At 45.6% G+C, this 14322-nt stretch overlaps 1 protein-coding gene across 4 annotated transcripts in view; it reads right to left on the reverse strand.

Annotated features, from left to right (window-relative positions):
- Nucleotides 1-13857, reverse strand: part of PCGF5 (polycomb group ring finger 5) — a 122432-nt gene extending 108575 nt beyond the window's left edge. For 2 of the 4 annotated variants that reach the window (XM_070363774.1, XM_070363775.1), the window contains exon 1: nucleotides 13702-13857. The gene's annotated coding sequence lies outside the window, so the exon portion shown is untranslated. The remainder of the gene's footprint in view (nucleotides 1-13701) is intronic. The other 2 variants (XM_070363770.1, XM_070363771.1) reach the window with 2 other exon arrangements.
- Nucleotides 13858-14322: the final 465 nt, after the last annotated feature.

The following is a 14322-nucleotide window of genomic DNA, read 5'->3' on the forward strand; positions in this document are numbered from 1 at the left end:
GAAGGCGGGAGTCATCTGAACTTTTTTAAAGCTCCCTCAAATGATTGTGAGACACAGTGATTCCAGAGGACTGGAGTCAGTCCTGAGGGAGGAGTCTAACTTTGAAACAATGTTTCTTAACTTTTAATGTATACTTGTAAAAGCTCCAGATTCCATGTAAATCATTCTCTAATGTACTTATTAGCACTGGATTACTGTTTTTTCTTACTAGTTTTATTTTTGTCAATATAACTCATGCAAATTACTACCAGACTTAAAATGAAAACACAGCAGTAACCTCTCTTACATCTCCAATCACCCCCAAACTAACTTGCCAAACGCAATCTACTCTAAAAATATTTAACTATTTCTCTTTTGATACTTAATTTTATATTCCTAAACAATATGCTTATACTGATATTTCTTGATTTATTTTTGACTTTCATTTAGTAATTAATAAAATTACCAAGGAGAAGGCAATGGCACCCCACTCCAGTACTCTTGCCTGGAAAATCCCATGGATGGAGGAGCCTGGTAGGCTGCAGTCCATGGGGTCGCTAAGAGTCGGCCACGACTGAGAGACTTCACTTTCACTTTCATGCGTTGGAGAAGGAAATGGCAACCCACTCCAGTATTCTTGGCTGGAGAATCCCAGGGATGCGGGAGCCTGGTGGGCTGGCATCTATGGGGTTGCACAGAGACAGACACAACTGAAGCCACTTAGCAGCAACCAATGTCTTATTAGACACTAGCTTATCCTCTCCCAGACTTCTATGATAGAGTGAAGTCAATATTTTTCCCCAACCTCTCTGGTAGTATGTATCAGTTCAGTTCAGTTCAGTTGCTCAGTCACGTGGGACTCTGCAACCCCATGAACCGCAGCGCGCCAGGCCTCCCTGTCCGTCACCAACTCCCAGAGTTCACGCAAACTCACGTCCATTGAGTCGGTGATGCCATCCAGCCATCTCATCCTCTGTTGTCCCCTTCTCCTCCTGCCCCCAATCCCTCCCAGCATCAGAGTCTTTTCCAATGAGTCAACTCTTCACATGAGGTGGCCAAAGTACTGGAGTGTCAGCTTTAGCATCAGTCCTTCCAATGGTCAGGGTTAATAAGGCACGTGTCTCAGTACACTGCACCAGTCACTATTAAATACTTCCACACCAGGTGGTAAATGACTGCTACCTGAGCTCTCTTAGGCCCTTCCAGGGACCCTCTCCTGTCCCCATTATCCAGCAAACAAAATGCTAACGTCTGATACAGGAGGGAGCTTTTAGAGCAGTTCTCACTCCATATTAGAACCTATGTTCTGATGGGCTACCAGTTATGAAATATTCTGAATATTCTCCCTAGATGTAGCCATGTGATTGAATTTTTGCCACTGGAATATGAGGGAAAGTGATCTTGCTACTTGCAGGCTTGAACTTTAAACCTTTGCCCATCACTGCTCTTTCCCATTCCTGTGCGCTGGAGTGCACACAGGCTGCAATCAAGAGCTAACCACTCACACAGGTGAGGACAACGCCTTAGATTCTAAGGCTTAGAGGATGGTGGAGTCACAATGTGGAAGGAACCTGGGTTCCCGAAGAGCTGCATGGAGCAGACATCACCCGAAGCAAATATAAATCTCACCCCATGTGCTTCTTCTTGTAAGACCATTTAATTTTTCTGGAGTTTAGAATTGCCCTTTACTTCCCCCACTTAATAGGCCTTATGAATCAATAATTTATACCAAATACTCCATAGGAAATGGAAAGCCCCACTGAGGAATATCCCACGCTTGGTCAGATGTACCAGAGCATCTGTGGGTTTTGCTTTTGTTTTCGTTGGACAGCTGCTGCTCTGAGCTGGACGGCTTCTCTCCAGGCCTGCTGCACTACCGCCACCTTGAGATTTCACTGTCACCCTAGAATTCGCCTGTGTTTGCCTCTGTTTCCAGAAGACTATATATTATTCTTTCTTCATGGATACCCACATTTTTATACTGATCCATAACTTCCTAAAAAAGATGCACAGAAAATAAACTTTTGAGACATTTCACATGCACAAAATGTCCACATTGTATCTTCCACTTGATAGTTTGAAATTCTAGATTGAAAATAATTTTCCTCAGAATTCTGAAAGAATGAATCCATTGTTTCTTAGCTGCCATTCCAATTCCCAATTTTTTTGTATGTTATCTCTTCCCCCCACCCCAGACAGGATTTAACTTATTCCCATTTTCATCAGTATCCTAAAAATTTTCAATGTTATGTCCTATACACACTCCCTGTGTGGATCTTTTTTTCATTCATTCACTTGGCTATCTTGTGAACTCTTTCAATCTACAAATGTATGTTCTCCAGTTCTGGGAAAATAGCTTGTAATATGTCTTTGGTAATTTCTTATCTTTTACTTTTCCCTATAATCTCTCTTTTTAAAAAATTTTTGCTTATTTTAATTTTTTATTTTTGTAGTCTCTCTGGAACTCTTATAAATATAACACGTGATTTACTGACTGACTATACTTTTTACTTCTTTTTATATCTCTGCTTTTATTTCTACTTTTTCTTCTGGTCCTTCAAATGATTTTTGCCATCTTATTTTTAATTAAGACCTATCTCTTATTGTCTAATTATTACCTTATAGCCGTCTTCCTATTTCACTAGTTACAGGTGGATTGGTTTTGATTATTTCCATTTTCTTATTTTTGCATTTGTTTCCTTCATGATTTTTTTTTTTCTCATTTGTTCTGGTTCCTTCCTTTTCATTGCTGAACGGTTTATTCAAATGTCTCATATTCACTGACTTTAAATGGCAACCCAATCCAGTATTCTTGCCTGGAAAATTCCATTGACAGAGGAGCCTGGGGGGCTATAGGCCATGTGGTCGCAAAGAGCCAAACACAATTGAGCGTGCACACACACTTTAAAAAACTAGTTGTAAGTTCCATGTTCACAGAACAGAAGGAGTAGAGTGGTTGACTAGTAGTGGGCTCACATAGGAAGACTGGGTAGTAAGTTTTCTCACTGTGGGAGAAAACATCAGTATATGTAGGTTCTTTTTTTTTTCGGGTTGTTCATTTTGCCCAGAGAAGAGTCCTTCAATATCCTGCCCAGGTTGGTGATTACCTGGTTACCCTAGGATTGGGAATGAGTGAAAAAGAATACCAGGTCTCACCATTCAGTAGGCACAATTTCATTAAATTACTCTGTTTTCAGTTGAGCATTTCACTCTTACCCTCTTTTTTCTCCCTGTTATCCTTAAGTCCAGAGCTGCTAATTTACCTTGATTTCTCCAAAGACAAAATATTCAGGACTTTCTCTTGCTATATATAGGGGTGGGAGAAGCGAACTGTGAGTCTCGTTTCTTTGAGATTTTCAATCAAGCCCTTATTTCCAGTCCCATGCCCTGCTTCAGAACCTCTAATTCCAGAGCACTTCTGGAATTCTGGGGGATAAATTGGCCATTTCTTCCTAGTTTCTATTCCCAACCTCCTGAGAACCCCAGGGACGGGGGAGCCTGGTGAGCTGCCGTCTCTGGGGTCGCACAGAGTCGGACACGACCGAAGCGACTTAGCAGCAGCAGCAGCAGCAGCTTTCTCCACCACACTAAGTCAGTTGCCACAGGTCTGTCGGATTTTCACCCTCCAAAAGTGTGCTGGTGTGTCCCATCTCTAGTTCACCATCACTGCAACCGCGCTTCAAGAGGGGCGGGTTAACGTACATTCAATCCACCAAACTGCGGAATCCCAAAAACTCAATCCTACAACCACAGAAACTGGCCCCCAAAGATGAGCCTTTATCAATTTTTGAAACACTCGTGGCTTTTCTGTTTTTATAGACACATCTGATTAGCTTAGATACTTTCTCAATTATTGTCATGTTTACCATCATTTTCTGTCTTAATCATAAAAAACATAAAAAACAACACATAATCCTATTCTGGATACCAAAAAATCTTCTGCTTTATTGACTCATTAATTAAGCCTTAAAAGATGGCAGTACTTAGAACACTAGATTATAATGAAAGAAAATACAGGTTGTTTTCATGCAATAAAGCTGTTTTCACTGACTCTTGCCACTTCAGATCTAGCCTATGGTACCTGAACTGAAAGGTATTTGCCTTGATAATGTTCAAGTATTTCCAAGAAGACCTTTGACTTCTGTACAAGTCATCAACAATACTGGAGTCTTAGTTATTTCATTTCTAAAACTAGGCAAAGGAGGAATGATCAGAATATTTAAAAAATAACTGGGCAAGTTAAGTTTTCTCACATCCAAAGGCTTACAACTTTTTGTGTTTCATTCAAAGGACAAAAATCTGACGGTTCTAAACCTGAAGATTAGGATCCTTAAAGCTGAAAACTCAAGGCTTATCCAAAACACTAAGTTCATACTTATAAGAAATAACTACCAAGTAAAACATTAATATTACACTTTTGATCTAATTCCACTCAAAGAAGCACATATTTTGGACCTGTCAATGTTTATAACTTCCCTGAAAAGAAAAACCAAGCACCTAACAAAGGAAAAAGACTCCTGTGCAGGGGTGGGTGGGAAATGAAACTGTCCTATTTCTTGAGCTGGGAGGTAGTTCCATGGATGTTCACTTTTTAAATAATTCATTGAACTAGAGATTTACATTTCAAAATGTTATATATGTTATCTTTTACAGTTAAAAAAATAATACCTTTTTAGCAGTTAAAAGAGAAATAGATAAAAAGGCAAATTTTTCATTTGTCATAAATGCAGTGCTTTAATCACACTTGGCCAGAACTGTTATACACTCTGACATGGCTAAAGGTAGAAAAGTCACCATGATTCACTTTCAGTGCCTAAAGCAGGGTCCCACCAAAATTCAACAGTCATCTCAGTTGTTTCATTTGAAACACTTTACTTTTAAAAAATTCTTAAACTTCGGAATGTACCTTTTATCCCACACGGTAATGTTGATATCTTACACTATTTATTTGCAAAGCACTTTCACATCAAATACCTGGGAGACAGAACAGGCATTGTGCTCTCCCATGCTGCAGATGAGGAAGCTGAGGCATGTAATAGTTAATTAGTAGAAGACAATGGCACCCCACTCCAGTACTGGAAAATCCCACGGACGGAGGAGCCTGGTAGGCTGCAGTTCATGGGGTCACTAGGAATCAGACACGACTGAGCAACTTCACTTTCACTTTTCACTTTCATGTATTGGAGAAGGAAATGGCAACCCACTCTAGTGTTCTTGCCCGGAGAATCCCAGGGATGGGGTCGCACAGAGTCGGACACGACTGAAGTGACTTAGCAGCAAGGTCACTAACAGCGACAGAATCAGGACAAACTCCAAGTGCTATATGTCCAATCAAAGGCTCCTTCAGCATTTTATGAGGACAAAGAACTTTCCACTTTGAATTCAAAAGCAGGTTATCAAAGGTGGTCTCTTTGATGGTACCAGTGAGTTTCTGGAGATTCCTGAGACAGGGAGGAGAGAACAACTTGGCATGGCTATGAAATCAACTAACTAAGGACTATGCTCACACCTTCTGAGTCATTTCACTCACTTCTGGTTAACATAAAAATGCACCTGCTTCCTCAGAAGCTAGTTTAACTCCAACATAAACACGAAAGTTATGAGTAGTCTATAACCTGGGGTTTCAAGGGAAACAAATGCCTGTCTGATACCCACAGGGTTTCCCAAGGGGGAGGGGCGGGGATAATCCCCATCCACACCTGTCTTCTTCCCCACACCATGCTTTCTCCACGGAGGTGGAGCCACTTATTTAGTTGGCTTGTGACATCGTGGCTCTGTTTCTTAGTCTACAAATGGATGGAGTTTTCCTATCAGAGAGATCAGGCATGAGAGATTTGGCCTCGTCTCTTTGCCTGAACAGTGAAAGGCAGAAATGGGTGTTTCTGCCCTGCAGCCTCAAACTTTCCATCCAGTAGGCTGTTCCGAAGTCTAGCCTAGGGTATACACAGTTTATAAGACCATTTTGGCCTTCCCACTGAGCTGTGTCTTCCAGCCTAGTCTTCGTCAATAATGAAGTAAATTTTTTGACGATCTGCTGCTCTCATCTATTTTTTAATTGGTAGGAAAGAAGGGGTGCTTTCCATGGGTCCTCCTCAGAGACGCCATCACCTGCCTTTCAGTTAGAAGTCAGAGACTGTGGACATGACTCAACAGCCCTCCTCAGTGGGTTTCTGTGCTCACAAACACAGGTGCTCTAGAAGCAATAAGCAAGCTTTCTTCTTTAAGAGGAAGCATCCTAAGACTTTGTTCAGTGGATACTTTTTTGCTCCTTCTACCCTGAAGGGCAACACTAATCTGAAATTCAGGGATTCTGATTCTTTCCAGAGAAACTCTGCCATACACATGGCTGTGATCTGGGGTGGGTCTTAGTTTTCCTAGAAAGCCTTTAAAAGATTTTAGCTTCCTCATCTTTTAATTGAAGGAATAACTTTCCTCTTTCAAGATGCTTCCAACTTTATGAACTAAAAGCTCAGAAAGGCTTTAATAAATGCACTCCAGAATTCTAAAAACATATGTGTGTGTGTGATGTGACACCCTGGCCTCATGGTTCCTGAGGATCAGTGAAATCCGACCTCATGCTTGTGTTATTTCACCATCCTCAGGTTCAGCCACGCTCTGAATTCACATCATTGCTCACTACTGACTTCTCCATCACGATGAGCTACTGCACAAGTCCCCCAGGCGCTTCACCGCCCAGCCCTGGACACCCTCCCCCTCCACTCCAATCCTGCCTTTCATTCGCTCTCGCTGAACCAGCCACTACGCATTCTACCCTCACATCTCCAGCTCTTTCTCCCAGTCCATCAACACTAGTTTCACTCGCCTTCCTCCTCAACCCAGGACCCATATGGAGCTGGCAGTTTCAATGATACTCACACCATCTCCACTTCCAATTTTCTGAGTATTGCTGGAGAAAAAGCATAAATACAGGGAAGACTCGTCATATCACAAGGCTAAGGTGAAGGCTTCTTAGCAACTTGTCAGGTCCTCCTCACCACCATTGGCTCTGGTCATGCTCAGATCCATTCCAAATCTTTCCCCCCCTTCTCCACCTCCCAGCTTTACCTCTCACTCTCAATATACTCTCAGCCAAGAAACTGGCCTCTGTTGTTTTTTCCCTTTTTTAAAAAAGAGGAACCTACCAATTTCAGATGCAATCACACTCCCTCCAAGCTTCCAACTTTCTTCTTTCAATTGCAGTTTCTTCTTGCCTTCATTTAATCTTTTCCCCTCCATGTCACATGTTTTTCCATGAATAACCACCTTTCTCATGGTCAAATGATTTATTATTCAAAAGGGGACTTTGTTTTAGAATAAAAACAGGCATTACTCGTCCAACTAATTGTAATATTTGTCCAAATACTATCCCACCACTGAACCGGGATGACAGATGTCAACTGAGACTGTCTTGGGTAATCTGATACGTGGTCACCTTCTCCAGCTCCTTTCCCTCCTGCTCCAGGAGTTAGTGCTCCAGGAGCACTAACCACCTTCCTGCTCCCTCTCCTGAGCTTCAGTCTCTTCCTCTCTACTGACAGCCACTCAATGCATAGCACTCTTGGGCTTTACATACAGTTTTAAGAGTGTCCACTGGCCCCCTCATCACCTCGAGTCATTGTCCTCTGATGTTCACAGTCCAATTCCAATTTACACTCAGGTGCCTCTCAGGGCCCTGGCTGACTTCCATTTCCACTGCCCAAATGACCCTGACCCTCAAAGGCCACTGACAACGGTCTCACTGACAATCCTAATGACCTTTTCCAAGTATTATCTCAGGGTCTCTACCCTATTGGCCCCTCCAAATTCTCCTTCCTCACCTGTCTTTACCCTAGCTTTTCCTTCTTCTCTTCCAGCTTTTCCTCTTGTCATCCTGTTAGCCTCTTTTATCTCCCTTCAAGCCCACAAACATGGTTTTTCTGAGCTCCATCCTGGCCTTTTACCCTTCTCACTCACACTTGGAAACATTCTCACAGCTTCAGCATCCCCTGTCATAAGGATGCTTGCAATTCCATCTCTGTTTCTAACAGCTGCCATCCACTTGGACAGTTCCATAGACACATGGAAATCAACATATCCAAATCCAGACTTCCATTAATTAGACACATCTTCACTGACTGCACGAACTTATAGGTGCTTTGCTAGTGGCCTTCTTGATGATTTCATTTTCTGCCATCACCATCCAAAGTCATTTAGCTTCAGTCTGACTCCTCCCTCAGTTCCCTCATCCAATCAGACAACTAATCCCAATGCATTTACTATTTCTACAGTTTCTCACCCACCCAACTGCCCCAATTCTAACATAGGTTCTCACTGCTTCTCTTCTGGGAACTATTTTAATAGCTTTCAAACTGGGACTAACCATGACACCTCCAATACAAATTGATGTCATAGAGCACAGCTTTCATCACATCATTCCCCCACTCAAACTACTGTTGACAGTTATCTACAGCTTACTAACCAGACTCCTTAGCCCAGTGTTCAAGATGCTCAACGCAGTCCTATGTCTGCCATGCATGCAGCCTGCTGTCCCACTCTCCTGCCTCAAGGCTCCTTACCCACCAGCTTGACCACGTTCCTCTCCATTCTTGGGTATGCTCATATAGGCTTTCCTTCAAGTCTTAGTATAGGCTGAGCCCTACATCTCTGCCAGTTGAAACTCTACCAATTCTTTAAAGCCTTGCTCAAGACTCCTTAATTAAAATTTCCCCATTTTTTCCCAGCTAGAAACAGTGTGTTCCTTCTCTAAAATCACAAAGCATTTACTTTGTGCCTCTGTAACAGTTCCTCCATGTAATAAAGTCTGTGGTTACCTATCTTATGGGCTTCTCAGGTGGCACTAGTGGTAAAGAACCCGCCTGCCAATGCAGGAGATGTAAGAGACGTGGGTTCAATCCTGGGTTGGGAAGACCCACTGGAGGAGGGCATGGTAACCCACCTCAGTACTTTTGCCTGGAGAATCTCATGGACAGAGGAGCCTGGAGGGCGACAGTCCATACAGTCACAAAGAGCCAGACACGAATGAAGCGACTTAGCATGCATCTGTCTTAAGCTCCCTACATGCTTCCTAAGCCCCTCAAAGGAAGGGTGCGTATGTTTGATTAACTCATGTACATCCTTATACTGCCTTATACATAGTAAGATGAATGAGAGGCTGAAATATTCAAGTTAACTTTGTATCTAGCATATAGCACATAAAATAATGAAAACGTAGCTAAGATCATCAAAGCTAATTATACCAAATTCTTAGGAAGGCCTAGAAATTAACCATTTTTGCAGTTGCTCTTATTAGATCAAGGATACATGAATAATTTCAACTAAAACTGTAGGAAGATTATACATTCTTTTTTCTTTTTCTTTTTTAAATTATGATAGTATGATTACACATTTACAAGATACTTAGAAAACACATAATGAAGTTACAGATAGTTCCACTATATGTTACATTTTTTAAGTAGATAAACTAAGATTTGTAACTGGAGTTTCATTATCAAACTCTCCAAAACAGAATGAATATGCAAAAAAGCAGTAGTATACAGTAGATTTGAAAAGCACTATGAACCAATTCAACATAATTAAGATTTATACAATTTTGACACAAGAGGAGGATACAAATTCTGTTCAAGTTCCCATAGACTATAAACTAGGAGACACTAGGACATATCCAGGAACTATGTATCTTTTATCAGTTCCTCAAACTATACAGTTAGAGAAGACACTGCTGCTGCTGCTAAGTCGCTTCAGTCGTGTCTGACTCTGTGCGACCCCACAGACGGAAGCCCACCAGGATCCCCCATCCCTGGGATTCTCCAGGCAAGAACACTGGAGTGGGTTGCCATTTCCTTCTCCAATGCATGAAACTAGGGATCACTTAATTCCCCTCCTCCCAGGCCAATCACCAGTTCTGCAATTGAGAAAACTGAAGCTTTAAGAAATTAAGTTGTTCACTTGGTCATATAAATCAGAAGTCAAAATATAACTTTCCATTTATTAAGGGCCTAGCGTACACAAGGTAATTTACATACATTTTCCCAGTCTTACAACAGTCCTTCAAGGTAGGCAGTATTATCCCCATTCAGAAATGAGAACATTCAAAAAGGTTAAGTAACTTGCTACAGACAGCCCTGCTTGTCAGGGACACAGCTGAGCTTCGGCCTCAACTCTGTCTGGCTGAGAAGTCTAGGCTTTTCCAATTTTTTTAAATTGGAGGATAACTGTTTTACAATACTGTGTTAGTTTCTTTCGTAAATCAACATGGACATATGAGGCATACATATGTCCCCTCCCTCTTGAACGTCCCTCACTGTGGCAAAGGCAAGACCTTTACCAGGTGTCCTGAAACAGCCTTCTACTGTTTCTTCAGTGAATAATTACGCCAACTAAGTAAGTGCATACACTTACAAGTTGTAAGCCATCTTACTAGAAATTTTGGAGGCGTGAAAATTAAGCAACAGCTTCATTACCATAAAAGTTCTAAGGTTAATTACTGCTAACATCCTGACTTTCTTGTCAAAAACATCTTTAATCTGGAAAAGATACACGTTTTCCTGCTTTCTCAATTCTTAAATTTTTTAACTTAAAATGCATTTGTCCAACTACATTCAACAAGTATGTGTTCATCCCTTGGATGGCCAAGGCACAGGGGAGGGTATAAAGCTGAATATGACATCATTTCACTCTGAGAGTTCACAGTAAGAGGCAGAGAATCCACTAACCACAGGGACTACTCACCCCCAACTACGGGGGCTCTGGCTGATTCGAGGACTTCCAAACAAGAAGTCAAGATGCTTGATTCTAACCCCAGTCCCGCTCCCCAGGCAAATCATCCCACTATGCCTCAGTTTCCTCAGTTAAGGAACTGATAAAAAGGAATGAATTATGCCAACCAACGTTAAGGTCCCTTTTAGCTTTAAAATTCTATTATGTCTGAGCTCACTCTTGAGATTACACTACTACGGAACGGGAACTGCTGGAAGCCCACTCTTCTCTGGCAGTGAATTATGAAGAACTGGGTACTGAGAAGATTCCTACAATGTAAAGCTATGCCTCCAAAGTTTGTTATTTATAATCAAAAAGTTTGCTAAAGTTTTTCCTGAAGGGAGGTAGTATGAAGCACGACATTCGAATCCTTCCATTATATCACTGACATAGTTTTAATTCTTTACAATCCATTTAAAGTAGTCAAATTAAAATATACTTTAAAATAACTCCTTCTATCTACTCTTCTATGGAGTTAAGCTATGGGCACTGACAACAACAGAACTGAGGCCCTTGCAGAGACAGAAATCTTGTATTCAGTTAAATTAATACACCGTATTAAGTGCTACCTACTAGGGACCATCCCAAACTATGCTAAATTTGAGGTTGGTGCGCAGGCAGTGGGGCGGGAGGAATATAGAAATATCAGTATTTCAAATATCACTGGAAACAAATAATACTGTGGGAACTGACTTTGCCAATTTCCTTTCAATATCCTCTACTTCTCAACTAGCACAGGTAATATTTTTAATCATCCGTTAACCTCTACAGTTACACTTTCTCTTGACAAGGCTCTACATGCCTTATCGTTCTTCATACTCGGCATCTTAGGATATACAGCTCAAATCCACCTTGTGCTGTAATTTAACACCATAGAGGAGGAAATGAATCAACCAAAAGAAAATTGGAAGAAAAAAGTTAGAACTGTCCCATCTTAGTGCCTGGCCCACAAAAAGGTTACAGTTAAGTTCAACAGTCAAAGACAGACTCACCAAGAAATCAGGGAAAAGGAATTTATTCATTCACTAGTCAACAAATCTGAGTGCCTACTATGCCAGGCACTGTTACAGGTACTAGAGTTACAGCAGTAACAAACCATGCGAAAACTCGTGCCATAGTATAGTTTACATTCTAGTGCAGAGGGACAGGACTTAAAGAACACCCAAAGAAAATCCTTTCAGATAGTGATTAAGTTCTATGAAGAAAAAATAGGCCTGGGGGTGGTCCCTGGGGTGAGGGGTGAGAGGCCACTTAAGTTAATCAAGAGGGCCTTGCTGAGTAAATGCCATTTGAGTTAAGTTCTAAATGATGAGAAAACTTTACTCAATCTTAAAAGCGTAGGGTATGGTAGGAATGAGTCGTTAGTCTTTAAGGGTGGTCACAGTGGTCAAAAGTTCTGAATTAATGGTAAACTAGGTTCCTTGTAGGATTTGGCTTTAAAAAAATATAAAAATAAAAAGCCCTAAACCTAAGCCTTTAAGTAGAACCCATCTATTTAGGAACTACTTATTTTTAAGATCCACTAACTTTTAAACTTTCTGCTAATTACCCTGGCGGTACTTAAGTAAAGGCAATTACTAGAAGGATGCCTTCTAGTGAGTCCAAAACCTCACTTGACAGCATGCAGATTCTAATGAGAGGACCCACACCTGCAGCGAACCAGTGCTCTCCACCGACTCATCAACTCAGCCAGGTGGAATCTCGAAACTCTTCTAAGAACGGGAATCAAGCCTCGGGAAATCTGGGCAAACTGACACCCCCCCCCTAAAGTTCCCCCAAACTGCGGGAGGAGGGGGAAAAAATAAACCCCACCCTTTTGCACTCTCTCCCCCCTGGTCCTCCAGGCGTCACAGCCGCGGAAGGGCCGCGGTCCCTGGGGCAGAGGCACACGGCGAGTACGCGCGGGGTGTACCGCGCATGAATCATCGGCGCCGGGTCCGCGGGGCGATGATTCATTCACCGTCCCGGAGCCCACGGCCACACGTTTCGGGCGTACGGGTACGGCCGCACACGCAGCTTCCTTAATATTAAACAAATGTTTCAAAGTACAAACGACCGGAGCCAGAAATGTGTCGACCCAGGCCAGGCGGCGAGGAGGAAACAGCACGTTTCGGCCGCTGCCCGAGTGTTCCCGGGGTCGGGAGGGGAGCGCCGAGCACGTCCGTCCACCCGGCCGCCGACCCCCTTCCAGTCCCCGTTGCCCGCTGGCGCGCGGGCAGCACCCGCAGGGGGCGCGGCGGGCGCACAGGTGGGTCCCCGCCCGCCCGGCCTCCCGCCCCTCCCCGCCACTCGCGGAAGGCCGACGCGCCCTCGCCGACGCGCCGCCCGCTCGCCCCTTTCCTCTCCGTGACATCTTATATAATAACCCGAGCTAATCAAAACGGAAGCGACGCGCGCTGCCGGGGCCCGGTTCTCGGCTGCCACTGGATGCTCGCGCCCCGAGCCCCCGGCCCCCGAACTAGGCGCCAGAGCGCGCGGCTCCGGGGGAAGGGCCAGAGCGCCGCCTCGGCTCGTCCCTCCTCGGAGAAGGCGCTGCCGCTGCCCGTCCCCGTCAGGAAGCCGCGAGCGTCACAAACTGCGTCAGCTTCTTCAAACACGTTTCACGGGCTCCCTCCAGCCGGGGAGCCGGCCGCTGGGGCAGCCGGGCCGCGGCCCGAGCTGGCTGGAGCCCCTCCGGGGAGGAGAAAGTTCTTCGGGGCCCTCCCCTCGCCCGCGCTGCGCCCGGCCCCGCCGCGCCTCCAGCCCCTTTCCGCGCGACGCCCGCCCCGCCGCGCAGCCCGCCGGCCCGCCCCGATGGCAGGTTGGGCAACTTGTGACCCCCGGGCGCCCGGCGGCCGCCTCCCGCCCGTCCCGGTCCCCAGCCGCTCGGGGGCCTCCCCCCAGCCCGGCGGAATACAGCGACGCCAGAAACTTCCCCGGGCCGCGCCGGGCGGGGTAGCCGCCCGGGTCCCGGCGCATCGCCCTTACCTTGCTCTCGGGAGGCCACGAGCCGGGCGGGCCGCGCGGGGCGCGTGGTGCGCGAGCGCGCGCGCGTGGGGAGGTAGATGAGGGCGCCCGCGCCGGCGGGGGCGGGGCGGGGCCGCAGGGTGCGGGCGGGGCGGCGGGGGGGCGGCCGGGCTGGCGGGCGCGAGGAGAGCGGAGCCGGCGGCGGCGGCGACGGCGGGCGCGGGGCGAGCGCGCCGAGGGGGCGGAGGAGTTGCCGTGGGTTTGTTTACGCATTGCTGCCCGGCTCGGGGCACAGCCCGCACTCCCTGATTGGACACAAACTGGGGCACAGCCTCTCGCCGCCGCCCGCCAGGCCTCCTCGAGCAGCCGCCGCGCAGCTCCCGGAGCGCCCGGCCCGGCACGGCCCGCGGCGGCGTCCGGGCCTGGAGGGGACGAGCCGCGGCCGCGGACGGGCATGGGGCCCACACGTGGGGCCGGGGCTCGCAGGCGCCCACCTGTAGGGGCCCGACCTTGGCAAGGAGAAATTCGAAACTTCTGAGGCTGGAGTCATCGTATCATCCAGCCATAGAAACGCAGAAGGGGCACTCCTCCCCCCCACCGCCCCCACCCTCCTACATAGATGGAAGACGGAGGACGCTTGCC

The sequence above is a fragment of the Bos mutus genome, chromosome 26, assembly GCF_027580195.1.
Source record: "Bos mutus isolate GX-2022 chromosome 26, NWIPB_WYAK_1.1, whole genome shotgun sequence".
NCBI classification, from domain to species: Eukaryota; Metazoa; Chordata; class Mammalia; order Artiodactyla; family Bovidae; genus Bos; species Bos mutus.